The 14481-nt window shown below is 45.9% G+C and overlaps 1 long non-coding RNA gene across 1 annotated transcript; it reads right to left on the bottom strand.

Moving 5' to 3' along the window:
• Nucleotides 1-6295: 6295 nt before the first annotated feature.
• LOC144325718 (uncharacterized) lies at nucleotides 6296-12556 on the bottom strand. The gene is made up of 2 exons (XR_013390926.1): nucleotides 9296-12556; nucleotides 6296-6713 (listed from the first exon to the last, which is right to left on the bottom strand). It is a non-coding gene; the product is annotated as an uncharacterized LOC144325718 (long non-coding RNA).
• Between the last annotated feature and the right edge of the window lie 1925 nt (nucleotides 12557-14481).

Genomic DNA, 14481 nt, shown 5'->3' with positions numbered 1-14481 from the left:
AAATGACCATTGGCCATGATAACTGAGGCTGATCATCTGGAGTGAACCATATTGCTTACCCCCCATCCTATGTTGTATTTTGCTATGGTTATTGGGCATGTGGGGGAAAGGGCTATTCTTATACCTTGAAATACTGTTAACTTTCACAATAGGTTTATACAGCTCTGGGATCTTCCTCTCGATCATTGGTCTGAGGTTCTCTTTCAACTTCTTGTAGTTCTTTTTCAATTCTTGTTGATATTCCCTTTGGTCAGCAGTAAGCAGGCACTTATTTTTCCCCACTGCTTCACCACGTCTGTTCCCCAAAAATGAAGAAAACAATTCACACTGATAAATTTCACCACAGTATTGGACCATAAAGTTTTGTTTTTGTCTGGGACCAAGCGTGACTTAGGTGGGGCAAGTGAAGGAAAAGCCATCAAAATTTAGAGGGTGGATGTAGAATTCAGCATCTGGGTAACCTCAGGTTTCATTTCAACAAAAGGATTCTAGTAAAAGAAGAGCCTTCAAAGTGTGTGCAAAATAACTGATGAAATCTCAGGCACCAGAAAGTGGGTCAGGAACCATGGGGAGGGACTCATAGAATCATAGAGTTGGAAGGCACCCCAAGGGTCATGTAGTGCAGTGCAGGATTCGCAACTGAAGCATCCATATAGAATCAATAGTTCAGTGCATTTCCCCATGACCAACAAAAGCAGAATATGGCTGTCGTCTTATATACACTCCTAGGCAAGTCCTACTAAACTTAAGTTTTACTCCTGAGTAAACATGCACTGCAAATCATGTGCATTCTTAACTTATGGAGAAGTTTTTAAAATGTACAATTTGGATTGGAATAAGTGGGCAGCAGAATAGGACAAAGTATTTATTCATGCTGTGCATAATGAATGCATGGTACTAAAAAGCCACAGGATGTGCTCATGGTCACTGGCTTATAGGGGAATCAGACAAAATCATGGAGGAGTGGTCTGCCCAAAGGAGAAGTGATAGATCCTTGTACAAAGGCAGTATGTCTCTGAATTCTAGTTGCTGGGGAGCAACAATTGGGGAGGGCTGTTGGAGATGCCTGGAGGCATCTGATTGGGTACTGGAGGAAGAAAGGCTCTTGGCTTTTGGTCTGACCCAGCAGGAGGTTTCTTGGTTTCTTATAGCACATAATTTCTTATAGCACATAAGGGTTTTCTTGTGTGTGTGTTTGTGGCTGATTAGCTGCTCTCCCTGTGCAAAGGTCAGAGGGGGCAGGGTTTCTGTTGAGTCAGGTGATTAGCTGTGGGAGGAGCTTATCAGAGCTTGCAGGGCAGCGGCGTGCGCCTGGCGGTGCACGCAGTTTGATCCATCTTTTAGATTTAGGGGAGCTAGTCTCAAACGTTTGTTGGGGGAGACCTAGGTTTTTTGGGGGGGGGTTATTTGTTCTGTCTTCACGCTTTTTAAGATGGAGGACCACTGTAGCCACCCCCAACGACACGTTTTCAAGATGGAGGGTGAGGGAACAGCTGCAGTCGCCTGCGGTTCCTGCACAATGTTTGCCATCTTGCCAAAGGTTGCAGGCAGCTTTACCTGCAGCAATTGTATGTTGATTGCCCTTAGAAGACAAAGTCCAGCAACTGGAGGAACATGTAGCTACGCTCCAAAGAATTAGAGAGCTGGAGCTCTTCTTGGAAGCAACAGAGAACACCGTCTCCACCAAGGAGGAGACAGGGGACACCCCTGAGAAGGAGGCTAGTTCACCAACACAGGTGCCAGCTATATGGAGAAACGTGACTCGATATATGGAGAAACGTGACTCAGAGCCCAGGGTTCGCTCTGATTGTTTAGAAATACACAATCGCTTTGAAGTCCTCTCCCCTAGCATGGAAGACGAAGAACAGACTCCATTTGAGGATCTCTCCCTCATTACAGTCGATCAGGTATATGAAGACGAGCAGCAAAGTCAGCCCTCCGGGAATGTGCAGGCAACCTTGGAATGGAGAGCTCACGGAAGAACCCTGACTAAACCTAAGAGGAGGCGTGTAGCGGTGATAGGGGATTCCCTACTGAGGGGAACAGAAGCAGTGATCCGTGGGCCTGACAAGATGTCTTAGGAGGTGTGCTGTCTCCCTGGGGCTAAGATCCAAGATGTAACTGAACGACTGCAAGGAATCATAAAACCCACTGACAAATACCTCTTCCTCATGGTTCATGTGGGAACCAATGACACTGCAAGCAATAGCCTCCTGAAGATCAAAAGAGACTACAAGGCTCTGAGCAGGAAATTGAAGCAATTAAATGCACAAATTGTCATCTCATCTGTCCTCCCAGTTGAACGACGTGGCCCAGGGAGAGAGGGAAAAATAGTGGAAGTGAACAGCTGGCTTCGCAAATGGTGTAAACAGGAATGGTTTGGATTCTTAGATCACGGACTGCAGTTTCTTGAAGATGGACTTCTGGCAAGCGATGGGCTGCACCTCACAACGGTTGGGAGGAATGTTTTTGCCAAAAATCTCAGAAACCTCATCAGGAGGGCTTTAAACTGACTAATGTGGGGGAGGGAGACAGTGCTCCTGAAGGTAGGAGTCTATCAATTGATGAAGATGATCATCCAAATGTCATAGACCAAATGGAGCAAACAGCACGCAGACCTAGTGGTGGGAGGAAAAAATCCTTAAATAAGAGACACGGGGGAATGATTACTGGACTTCAATGTCTGTACACTAATGCGCAAAGCATGGGAAATAAACAAGATGAGCTTGAGCTCTTGGTACAGCAAACTAAATATGACATAATAGGAATCACTGAAACCTGGTGGGATAAGTCCCACGATTGGAATGTAATAATGGAGGGATACAATCTATTTCTATAACAGAGACCTCATTGTGGGAGTTTACTATAGATCCCCAAGCCAAACGGAGGACATAGATGATGCCTTCCTGGAACAGATGGCCAAGCATGCAAAAGGAAGGGAGATAGTAGTAATGGGGGACTTCAATTACCCGGATATTTGTTGGATGTCAAACTCAGCCAAGAGCATACGGTCAAACAGATTCCTCACTGGCCTTGCAGACAACTTCATTGTCCAGAAAGTGGGAGAAGCAACAAGAGGAACAGCCATTTTAGATCTGGTCCTAACCAATGTTGATGACCTGATTAGTGGGGTAGAAGTGGAAGGATCATTAGGCGCGAGTGATCATGCTCTTCTGAAGTTTACTATACAGCGGAAAGGAGCAGCCAAGCATACTAGGACTCAATTTCTCGACTTTAAGAAAGCCGACTTCATAAAGCTTAGGGAAGTGCTGGGTGAGATCCCATGGACAGTAATACTAAAAGGAAAGGGAGTTCATGATGGCTGGGAGTTTGTTAAGAGGGAGATAGTAAAAGCACAACTTCAGGCAATACCAATGAGACGGAAACATGGAAGGTGCCTAAAGAAGCCAGGGTGGCTATCTAAAGAACTTTTAACTGAGTTAAGATTAAAAAAGGATGTGTACAAAAAATGGAAAAGGGGCAAACCACCAAAGAGGAATTCAAACAAATAGCCTGCACATGTAGACAGAAAGTCAGAAAAGCTAAAGCACAGAATGAACTCAGGCTTGCTAGAGAGGTTAAAAGCAACAAAAAAGGCTTTTATGGGTATGTCCGTATCAAAAGGAAGAACAAAGAAACAGTGGGGTCACTCAGAGGAGAAGATGGTGAAATGCAAACAGGGGACACAGAAAGGGCTGAACTCCTCAATGCCTTCTTTGCCCCAATCTTCTCCAATAAAGAAAACAATGCCCGACCTGAAGAATTTGGAGCAAATGATTCAGCAGAGGAAACACAGCCCAGAATAACTAGTTTAGATGTATTCAAGTCTCCAGGGCCAGATGAACTGCATCCAAGAGTATTAAAAGAACTGGCAGATGTGATCTCAGAACCACTGGCAGTCATCTTTGAGAATACCTGGAGAACAGGCGATGTCCCGGCAGACTGGAGGAGGGCAAATGTTGTCCCTATTTTCAAAAAGGGGAAAAGAGAGGACCCAAATAATTATCACCTAGTCAGTCTGACATCAATACCAGGGAAGATTCTGGAGCAGATCATTAAGCAAACAGTCTGTGAGCACCTAGAAAGGAATGCTGTGATCACCAATAGTCAGCATGGATTTCTGAAAAATAAGTCATGTCAGACTAACCTGATCTCGTTTTTTGACAGAATTACAAGCCTGGTAGATGAAGGGAACGCAGTGGATGTAGCCTACCTTGATTTCAGCAAGGCATTCAACAAGGTGCCCCATGATATTCTTGTAGAGAAGCTGGTAAAATGCGGTCTTGACTATGCTACCACTCAGTGGATTTGTTACTGGCTGACTGACCGAACGAACCCAAAGGGTGCTCATCAATGGTTTCTCTTCATCCTGGAGAAGAGTGACTAGTGGGGTGCCACAGGGTTCTGTCTTGGGCCCGGTCTTATTCAATATCTTTATCAACGACTTGGATGATGGACTCAAGGGCATCCTTATCAAATTTGCAGATGACACCAAACTGGGAGGGGTGGCCAACACCCCAGAGGACAGGATCACACTTCAAAACGACCTTGACAGATTAGAGAACTGGGCCAAAACAAACAAGATGAACTTTAACAGGGAGAAATGTAAAGTATTGCACTTGGGCAAAAAAAATGAGAGGCACAAATACAAGATGGGGGACACCTGGCTTGAGAGCAGTACATGTGAAAAGGATCTAGGAGTCTTGGTTGACCACAAACTTGACATGAGCCAACAGTGTGACGCGGCAGCTAAAAAAGCCAATGCAATTCTGGGCTGCATCAATAGGAGTATAGCATCTAGATCAAGGGAAGTAATAGTGCCACTGTATTCTGCTCTGGTCAGACCTTACCTGGAGTACCGTGTCCAGCTCTGGGCACCACAGTTCAAGAAGGACACTGACAAACTGGAACGTGTCCAGAGGAGGGCAACCGAAATGGTCAAAGGCCTGGAAACGATGCCTTATGAGGAACGGCTAAGGGAGCTGGGCATGTTTAGCCTGGAGAAGAGGAGGTTAAGGGGTGATATGATAGCCATGTTCAAATATATAAAAGGATGTTGTCAGGGCTGCCTCAGGTCCCAGCTCACAAGAGACCAACGCCAAGTCCAGTTTATATACAAAAATGTTTATTGAAGTTCATTGTACGCTCCACAGCCGAGGCGCGCAGCCCCACGTCTGTTACGCTTAGACCGCTGAAGTCCCCTCTGAGTCAGTCCCTCCTCTGCACCAGTTTAAGACAGCTGTGCTGCTCCACCTCTTCCTTTCCTTCCTTTTCCGCAGGGTCTTCCTGCCCCCTGGGGTTTCGCCCCTCCTGGATTCCCCTGACGCGGAATCCCCAGACAGCTCTTCCCCCCTCCTGCGTGCTTTGGGACCTGGCTCCTCCTCCGGGCTCCCTGTTCTTCCGCGCGCCTCCACATTTGAACTTGGCGCGCGTTCGCAACCGCTAACCTTCCTCTTGACAGTTACACTACTCCCTGCACTACTCCCCTCCCCTTCCGGGAGGATGTCTTGTTCCGATCTCCCCTCCCTCTCTGCTTTCGGACCTGCTTCTCCTGTCACTCTGGAATCTCCACCCCCTTCACTGCGCTCTGGCGGAGAAGCCGGTCCCGACTCCCAGCTCCCACTTTGGGTTCCCCCGCTGGTCCCCTGCTCCTGACGAGTCCCCCCTGTGACTCCCCTTGGCCTGACCACAGGCGTCCCCTTCTGGGAATCCTCCGATTCACTTGAAAGACTCACGGAATCCCTCAAGTCATCGTCATCCTCTTCCTCGCTGCCCTGGGATTCTTCCCCCTCGCTCTCTGTCTCCTCCCTCACCTGTGCCTCTGTCCCTGAACCCCTGACAGATGTCATATAGAGGAGGGAGAAAGGTTGTTTTCTGCTGCTCCAGTGAAGCAGACACGGAGCAATGGATCCAAACTACAAGAAAGAAGATTCCACCTAAACATTAGGAAGAACTTCCTGACAGTAAGAGCTGTTTGACAGTGAAATTTGCTGCCAAGGAGTGTGGTGGAGTCTCCTTCTTTGGAGGTCTTTAAGCAGAGGCTTGACAACCATATGTCAGGAGTGCTCTGATGGTGTTTCCTGCTTGGCAGGGGGTTGGACTCGATGGCCCTTGTGGTCTATTCCAACTCTATGATTCTATGATTCTATAATTTGTAAATCACATTTGCACCCCCAACCCCCCACTCCGGTTTTAGCCTTATTCACTTATTTGGTCTTCTGTTCTTGCTCAAATACTATGTGATATCTGGCCACCCTACTACAAAGTAGTACTACAAAATCACACATTACAAAGATCACTAATTTTCTATACTGTGTATAGAGATTTATTTATTTGGAACATTTGTGCCTCGCTGTTCAGCCAACAAGGCCACCAGACAACTTAAATGCAATCAAAGCAAGATGGTCCCTACCCACAGGCAAAGGGGGCAGGGAGGGAAGAGGAGTATCAAATCTCAGTCACAAATCACTAAACAGTTGTTCCTATGTTGACCAGCTGGCACAGTTCAGGGGCTGGAGGTGCCTGAAGGAGCTGGACCTCCAGCAAAGCTCTCCCACTGATGGCTGCCCCAGATAACAGTTGTGGGGAGAGGAGGCCTGAGGGAGCTGTCCTGTCACAGCAGAGCCAGTGGAGGGAGCTCTGCTTCACAGCTCTCACGGAAGTACTGTAGTTTGGATACTACGGGCTCCTCTGCAAAGCTGAAAGCAATTGCTCTGTGAAATAAATAAAAAATTCAGTGTGTAGAAATCCTTTCACTATGTGTCTGTTTTGTATTTAAAGCTTCACAGCCACCAAGTGCTAATCAGCTTGAAGCATGCTACAAGTCTTTCATAACATTATTGATATAAGTAAAGAAACAGCTCATGTGGGAAAAATAGACACAATGTTTCCTTAAGAATTAAAAATTCCAGCACTCTCCATATGCAGCAGAATGAGGTGGCCAAATGGACCATACTACCTCAAGCTACAGGTGAGGAATAACACTTCTATGCGTAAAAACCAAAGCCTAGCACATCATAGAGAAGGTACTTGTCAATTAAAAAAGCTAGCCTTTCCCCTGCTTTGCTGGCTTTCTAGTTGCAGGGAACTTTTAGTGTGTGAAAGCAATTTTCCATTGCTGCTCTTGCAGTTTATTTGACAGTTTCAGATGGCTTTGTGTTGTTGTAAACAAAATCTGCCCTTATTCCTTTATGTATTGGAGAACCTTGTAGGTTCTCCATCGGTAGGAGAAAATAACAGAGGCCAACCAGAGAATATTGAGAAGCAAAGCAGCTAGTAAGCCTGATCTTTATTAAACTGTTGCAACAGGGTGCTCCACCCACACGCAGGAGAGAGGAGGAGGACCGCAAACAATGTGTGCTTGCCATTTTGAAATTCCCTGCCCTGGAGCTCAAGACCACCCCCACAAACATCATACCTACATCACAGAAAAGGAAAATTTCTACAATAGAAATTTGAATGTTGTTTTTCCTGTCTGCCAGGTTATCTGATAATGCCTTGTCTGATTGCCTTTCCTGGTAGTCTGGCCATTCCTTTGAGATGGTAATTACCCAATTCCTGAGACAATGGGAAGCAAAGAGAGACCACTGAATACATAACAGTGAAAATACATTATTCCTTTCCACTTGGGATAATCTTGCCATAAATGCCCAAAACTAGCCTGACTAAGGAGTGGTGGAGAGGTATACTTCTGAATATTCAATAATTCTATAACATTTGCAGTATCAGATTGAGGTCTGCTGCTTCACATCAACAACCTGAAAGGATTTACTCCATGACTTTATACTTTCCTTAATGGTAAATACTAAGTAGGGTAGACAAATTGCAACATTGAGCTATTGTAGTTCCCATGCCAATATTGTAGTTCCCCATTTCAAATTCCTTCTTGCTCCCTGTCAGTGGAGGCTCGTCCTTAAGGGGGACTGGGGCACTGCTCCACCAAGCTCAATTGTTTCTTGGCTGTCCTCCAACAGCCTGCTTCTTTCTTACATCCTCTCTAGGGTTGGCATGAGCAGTGAGCTCCTTCCTCCTCAGTCTCAGGGCTGCCTTTGCAGAACTCAACGAGGGGGGAGGGGCATGCCCCACATGCCCCTGTCCAGGGGAGGAGAGGGGCAGGGAAGCTGCTGCTCAGGCTCCTTGAGTGCGCCAGGTCAGACGCGACCCGGAGGCGGAGCTGCTGCTGTGACTGGGAGCGAGGTGCACTGCAGCCACCCACCCTCCTGCTCTCTTCCCTGGGTCAGGCCTAACCTAAGGACAGAGCTATGGCCAGCAGAAGCACAGCAGCTTAGGTCAGCTCCTTCTCACGTGGAGCCAGGCACCAATGAGGGAGCCTGCTGTGGGGGCACCTGTTTGTGCCCCCTGACACAAATTTGTGCCCCCACGGCCCACATATGCTACACTTCTGGGTGGGGACAAAACCAGAGTTACTGTAGTTGGCTTCATCCATGGGCGTAGCCAGGATTTTTGTTAGTGGAGGCAGGCCTTTTGTTAGGGGGTCAGAACCTCAGTTAGCTATGTATTTTTATTTAGTTGGCCCCCCTTGGCCACATCCATGGCTCCATCTATCATAACATTTTGGAAATGCCCTGACCCACCCACCCCAACACTGATGTTGATTTTCTGAGATATCAGGCGCTCAAGCACAAGTCAAACATAAAGAATCGCTGCTGTTTCTTTTTGTGTAGCCTGTTTAGACTGGAAATTTGCCTCAGTTTTTTATTCTCTAAGGAAGGTTCTGTAAAGTGCAGGATAATGTAGTAGCTCACAGCATGGCAGGGTGATCCCAAGAAGCTCAGTTAGTTGGGGACATGGGCATAGCCAGGAGGTGAAGTGGCCACCCCTAAATCAAGTAAATAAATAAAAATACGGAGAGTCTGATATTCCAGATGCAATCACACTTCTTCCTTAGAGCAGCCTCCTATTCATTTATTTCTTGTTGAAAGATAAAGAAGTGTTTTTCAGAAACTAGCAACAACCTTATATATCAAGAAGACACATGTAGTTCATAGTAACTGTCTTTCAGGGCAGTTTGTCTAGGAACAAAAGCAAGTGTTGCTATGAACACTGACTAGTCACTAGAATAATAAGATGAAAGCTGGAGGTGGGGTTCGGGGTGGGGTTAGTCTTTCTTTAAACAAACATGTAAGTACTGTATGGATGCCAAGCAGAAGAAGAAGACAAGCGTTTCTGTGGGGGAGGGAGTTTATTGACTGCTCAGATATAAGACTCACAACATCATTTTATAACCAAAGAAAGTGCCTTTATGTGACCATTAAATCAAATCAACTGGAATTACCGGTATATTCACAGAAAGCCTTTAGCAGAATCATTTCCTGTCCTCGGAATCCAACTGGAAGTGTTGGGCGAGCCGACTGCATAATCAAAAAGGCCAGTAAGTTACTGCGAGACAAACAGAGGAAGCTGTGTTCCTTTTCAAATCTGTCTGTCAACAGTCACACACACCAAGCAAAAGCCACCCATAACAGACGTTTTCCTTGATAAATGGGAGAACTGTCTGATAATCAACAACCATATAATTTTATCCAGTAGTATTAGTTTGATCTGACGGAAACTGCACATTTCCCGAGAAGCACTGAAAGAATGCTTCATTTAACTACAAACCCCCAAATCTGGGATCCCATCAAAACTAATGTTTGGTAAAAGTTTTGCAGCAAAACCCCCACATTTTGTAACACCCCATAAACAGAGTAATTGATACATCAAACCGGGGTTCATAATTAATATCCAAAACCCATCATTGTCCGGTTCACTCCAAACTGGTGCCAAAGTCTGGCAAAAGTTTTGTAGCATTTTGCCAGACATTGTAGAATTTTTTTAGCATTTTGCCCGACAAACCAAGTAAGTGACAGGGGTCATAAGGTCGCCCCAAAACCCAACATCGCCTGATTCACTCCAAATCAAGGCCAAAGTCTGGCAAAATGTTTGCAGTAAAAACCGCATGTTTTGCAGTGCCCCCCAAACGGAGTGGTTCCTAGCACATCAGGAGGAAGAGTCAAGACAACCAAAAGTGGATAAATAGGTTGTATTTATTAAATATAACAACTTGAGGATCGGCAAAACTAGTCAGATTCGACCAATGTAACCAAATCAAATTACCGGTAAGTCTGGGCAGGTGTGCTTGTTCACCTCCACCCACAAACACACAAGTGCTCAAACAGAGCTCTTTGCAGATCCTTAAGAACCCAACCCAAATCAGAAAGATGTCACAACCCAAATCAGAAAGATGCATACCACCAGGTCTATACAGCTGTTGGGCACAGAACATAATTCTGCCATGAGGGATATAAGCACCCACATTTTCAAACACAAACATCGTTGTAGAATGATTAGCTTTGTGTCTTGCCCATCCACCTTCTTAGGAAGGCTGCCCCCACTCCATAAGCACCTCTACAACATTCCAAACCAAACTATGATAAGCTCAGGGATGAGGAAGCACAGCTGATGGAGATATTTAGTGATCTCAACTGAATTTACCTCACCAGACTGTTATCCCCAAGATGGATGACCAGAATATCAGGGTTAGGGTTAGGGCTAGGGCAGGGGATAGGTGGACGTTCAGGGTTAGGGTTAGTGCCTGGGGTTTTTTTTTCTCATGCTTTTTAAGCTTCTAATGATATTGCTTCATTTTTATGAGACTGGATAATTCCAAAAAGTAAGCAAACTACCTGAAACGTAGCAAAACTAAGAGAAACGTGAAAACCAAAAGTGAGATACCAAAAACCCAACAAGGAAGGAATTCATGAAAAAGGAAAATTGCCAGACAGAGACTTCAATCAAATCATTACCAAATTCACCAGAATCCCAAAACCAATTGAAAAGAAGCAGAAATGTGAGAAGCAGAAGAAATACCACCAGAAACCCCCAACAAGAGTAAATTGCGCAGAAACCCCAAAGCCATTTAAACCTTAGTTTTGCATGGTGTGGGGTGATTTCGCTTTTCCCTGAGTTGTTTACTGCGTGGGTTTCTTGTGGTTCTATTCAATTGGTTTTCTCATCTTTTGTGGATGTGGTTTGTTTCTGTTGTTTCTTGTTTGTTTTTGGGATTATGTTGAATTTTTTCTGTGGTTTTTGTTTCATAGATTCTTTTATATAAATTACGATTGTGAAATATACTCAGAGTCTTGTATGTATTTCATGCTCTTTATTGCCCCCGCCCCCCAACCTCATGCTTTTATATACATTATTTACACAATGAGTACCGTCTGACTGGCTAACTCTGCTTCCCTCTTGGAGCCTGATTGGCCTGCAGGAAAAGACCAATCAGTTGTAGCATTCTAGGATCCAAGGTTAGTACATAACAGATTGGGTGCTGGATTGATGGTGAGTTTGCTTCCTTTCTAGGTTTTTTGGGTTTTGCACCTTTGAGAATATTAATTTGTATGAGATCTGATAATCCCAAGAATAAAAGGAAAACCACCAGAAATGACCATTCCAACAATGAAGTCAACCACTAAAAACACAAAAACCTACTGAAAAGAAGCAGAAGAACCATGTAAAAGCAACATCAATGGAAACTGGCAAAGAAGCCAACTAATCCCAAACAAAGCAGATTCACCAGAAACCCCCAAAGCATTCAAAAGTATTACCACCAGAATGCAAAAACAAGAAAACTTCTCAAAAGAAGCAATAAAGCAAAAGTCCAAAAAACAAGCTAAACCAATGGAAAAGAAATGAAGCCAGCTGCAAACGAAGCACATTCACCAGAAACCCAAGACTAAGTGAAAACTAGTATGCTATGTTGGTTAATTTCTGTTGCTTGAAGTGCTTTTGGACTCCCATAAATTGCATGCTTGTTGAGTTTCTGGTTTTGCTTTTTAAAAACTGGTTTCCAGTTTCTTGTGGCCTTGCTTTGTAATTGGTGGCTTTACTGCTTCTTTTTTGTTTTCTGCTGGTTTGTTTAATTTGGGGTGGTTTTGCTTTTTTTTTTTTTTGCATTTAATTGTTTTGCTTCTTTTACTTTGAATGGTTCTGCGGTTTTGGGTGAGATTGTTTCTTTTCCATTGATTTGGCTTGGTTTTCATGTCTCCTGGTTTTGCCTCATTTTGGGAGTATTTCTTGGTTTTTGTGCTTCTGGTGGTATTTCTTCAATTTTATGACATAACCAAGCCAAAACACCAGAAACACAGAAACAAATCATAAAGAAGCAGAGGGTTACAGTGAGAGTTGGGTTTGAGTTGGATTAGGATTAGGAGTTAGAGTTGGGGTTGAGTTACGGTAAGAGAAGAACAGCAGAAGGAGAAATTTAATTTTATTACTTAGGGTTAGGGTTAAATTAGCAATATAATTTTATTATTTATACTCCACCCAAGTCACTAGTGGCCGCTTTCAATAAAAGGTAAAAACATGAGCGCACTCTAAGTGAATGCTCATGAATGTAGAAACTCTTACTTCCCATAGGATTCCCAAAGAAGACCTGGGAATTGTAGCTCTGAGCTTCTTTGCAGAGGGTTGGACTAGATGACCCTTGGGTTCCCCTTCCATCTCTACTAGGATGCTCCCTGTCTCACTCTCAGTCACACACTCCTCCTCTCCTTTTCATGGCAGTTTCACCTTTTTCTGCACTCCTAGTTCGGAAGGGCGGAAGAGGCTGTGCTGCCGCCATGTTGGGCGAGGGCAGGGGTACCGGAAGGACGTGACACCGGAGGAGAGGCATGAGCACAGGAAGGGGATGGAAACGGGCGGAAAAGCTGTGCTGCCGCCATGTTGGGCGAGGGCAGGGGTACCGGAAGGAGGTGCCACCGGAGGAGAGGCAAGAGGACAGGAAGGGGAGGAGAAAGGGCGGAAGAGGCTGTGCTGCCGCCATGTTGGGCGAGGGCACGGGGTACCGGAAGGACGTGCCACCGGAGGAGAGGCATGAGCACAGGAAGGGGATGGAAACGGGCGGAAGAGCTGTGCTGCCGCCATGTTGGGCGAGGGCAGGGGTACCGGAAGGAGGTGCCACCGGAGGAGAGGCAAGAGGACAGGAAGGGGAGGAGAAAGGGTGGAAGAGGCTGTGCTGCCGCCATGTTGGGCGAGGGCACGGGGTACCGGAAGGACGTGCCACCGGAGGAGAGGCATGAGCACAGGAAGGGGATGGAAACGGGCGGAAGAGCTGTGCTGCCGCCATGTTGGGCGAGGGCAGGGGTACCGGAAGAAGGTGCCACCGGAGGAGAGGCAAGAAGACAGGAAGGGGAGGGGAAAGGGCGGAAGAGGCTGTGCTGCCGCCATGTTTGGCGAGGGTAGGATTACCGGAAGGAGGTGCCAGCGGAGGAGAGGCAAGAGGACAGGAAGGGGAGGGGAAAGGGCGGAAGAGGCTGTGCTGCCGCCATGTTTGGCGAGGGTAGGATTACCGGAAGGAGGTGCCACTGGAGGAGAGGCAAGAGGACAGGAAGGGGAGAGTAAAGGGCGGAAGAGGCTGTGCTGCCGCCATGTTTGGCGAGGGTAGGATTACCGGAAGGAGGTGCCACTGGAGGAGAGGCAAGAGGACAGGAAGGGGAGAGTAAAGGGCGGAAGAGGCTGTGCTGCCGCCATGTTTGGCGAGGGTAGGATTACCGGAAGGAGGTGCCAGCGGAGGAGAGGCAAGAGGACAGGAAGGGGAGGGGAAAGAGCGGAAGAGGCGCTGCGACGTTGCTCTCTCGACCCCGCTCTCCCCAGGGTGCAGCCCTGCCCCCCGCCCCGCCCTCACCTGCCTTTCTCCCCCAGTGGCCTTCCTCTCGTGCACCTTGGCGGAGGGATGGTGCGGGTGGGCCACGGAAGTTTATATACAAGAATATACATACCTAGATATAGGTGTCCGTTTGTAAATATATAAAAATAAAATGGATATATGTATATGTGTATATATGCAGTGCTTCTTTTCTAAAAAAAATGATTGGGGGTACTCTCATTTTGACTCAAGAAAATCACCATTTTATAGTTCAAACCGGGAAAAATAAATACAGTAAATGGACAAAAGTACATTCACAAAATGTTTTATGCATTCCTCTGCATAAAAAAAAGCACTGTATATGTTCCCCCCCAGAAAAAAGCACTGTATATGTTCTGCCAAGGGCAGGGTTATTTCTGGATCTGGAGCCAAAAAAGAACGCCAGTGGATGAAGAATAAGCAATGCTTTATTTGCATAAGGTTAACAGATAGCAGCAGGCATACAAAAGACAAATTATAGCATTCCAGAGAGGAGTCGCACACAATCTCCCCTTCAGCTGCCCGGAGCTCCAGCGAGAGAGATGGCGTTTTGGGTTCCATCTGCATAAAAAGATGATAAAGCTCTGAGAGGGCTTATATCAAATTGGTGTTTTAGCGGTTAGAATGCACATTCACCAAAAATCGCAGTTAAATGTTTGTTATCAGCCCAAATCAATTATAGGTGTTTTGGTTCCATCTCAATCGAAAGAGCACAAAAAAGCTTTAATTCTTCTTTCCGTGTTCATTCACAAACAAATAGCAAAGCAAATAAGTCGAAACTAGGAAAAAGAGGATGT

This window comes from Podarcis muralis, chromosome 15, assembly GCF_964188315.1.
Source record: "Podarcis muralis chromosome 15, rPodMur119.hap1.1, whole genome shotgun sequence".
In the NCBI taxonomy this organism is placed as follows: Eukaryota; Metazoa; Chordata; class Lepidosauria; order Squamata; family Lacertidae; genus Podarcis; species Podarcis muralis.
This window is presented reverse-complemented; position numbering and strand designations above follow the sequence as displayed.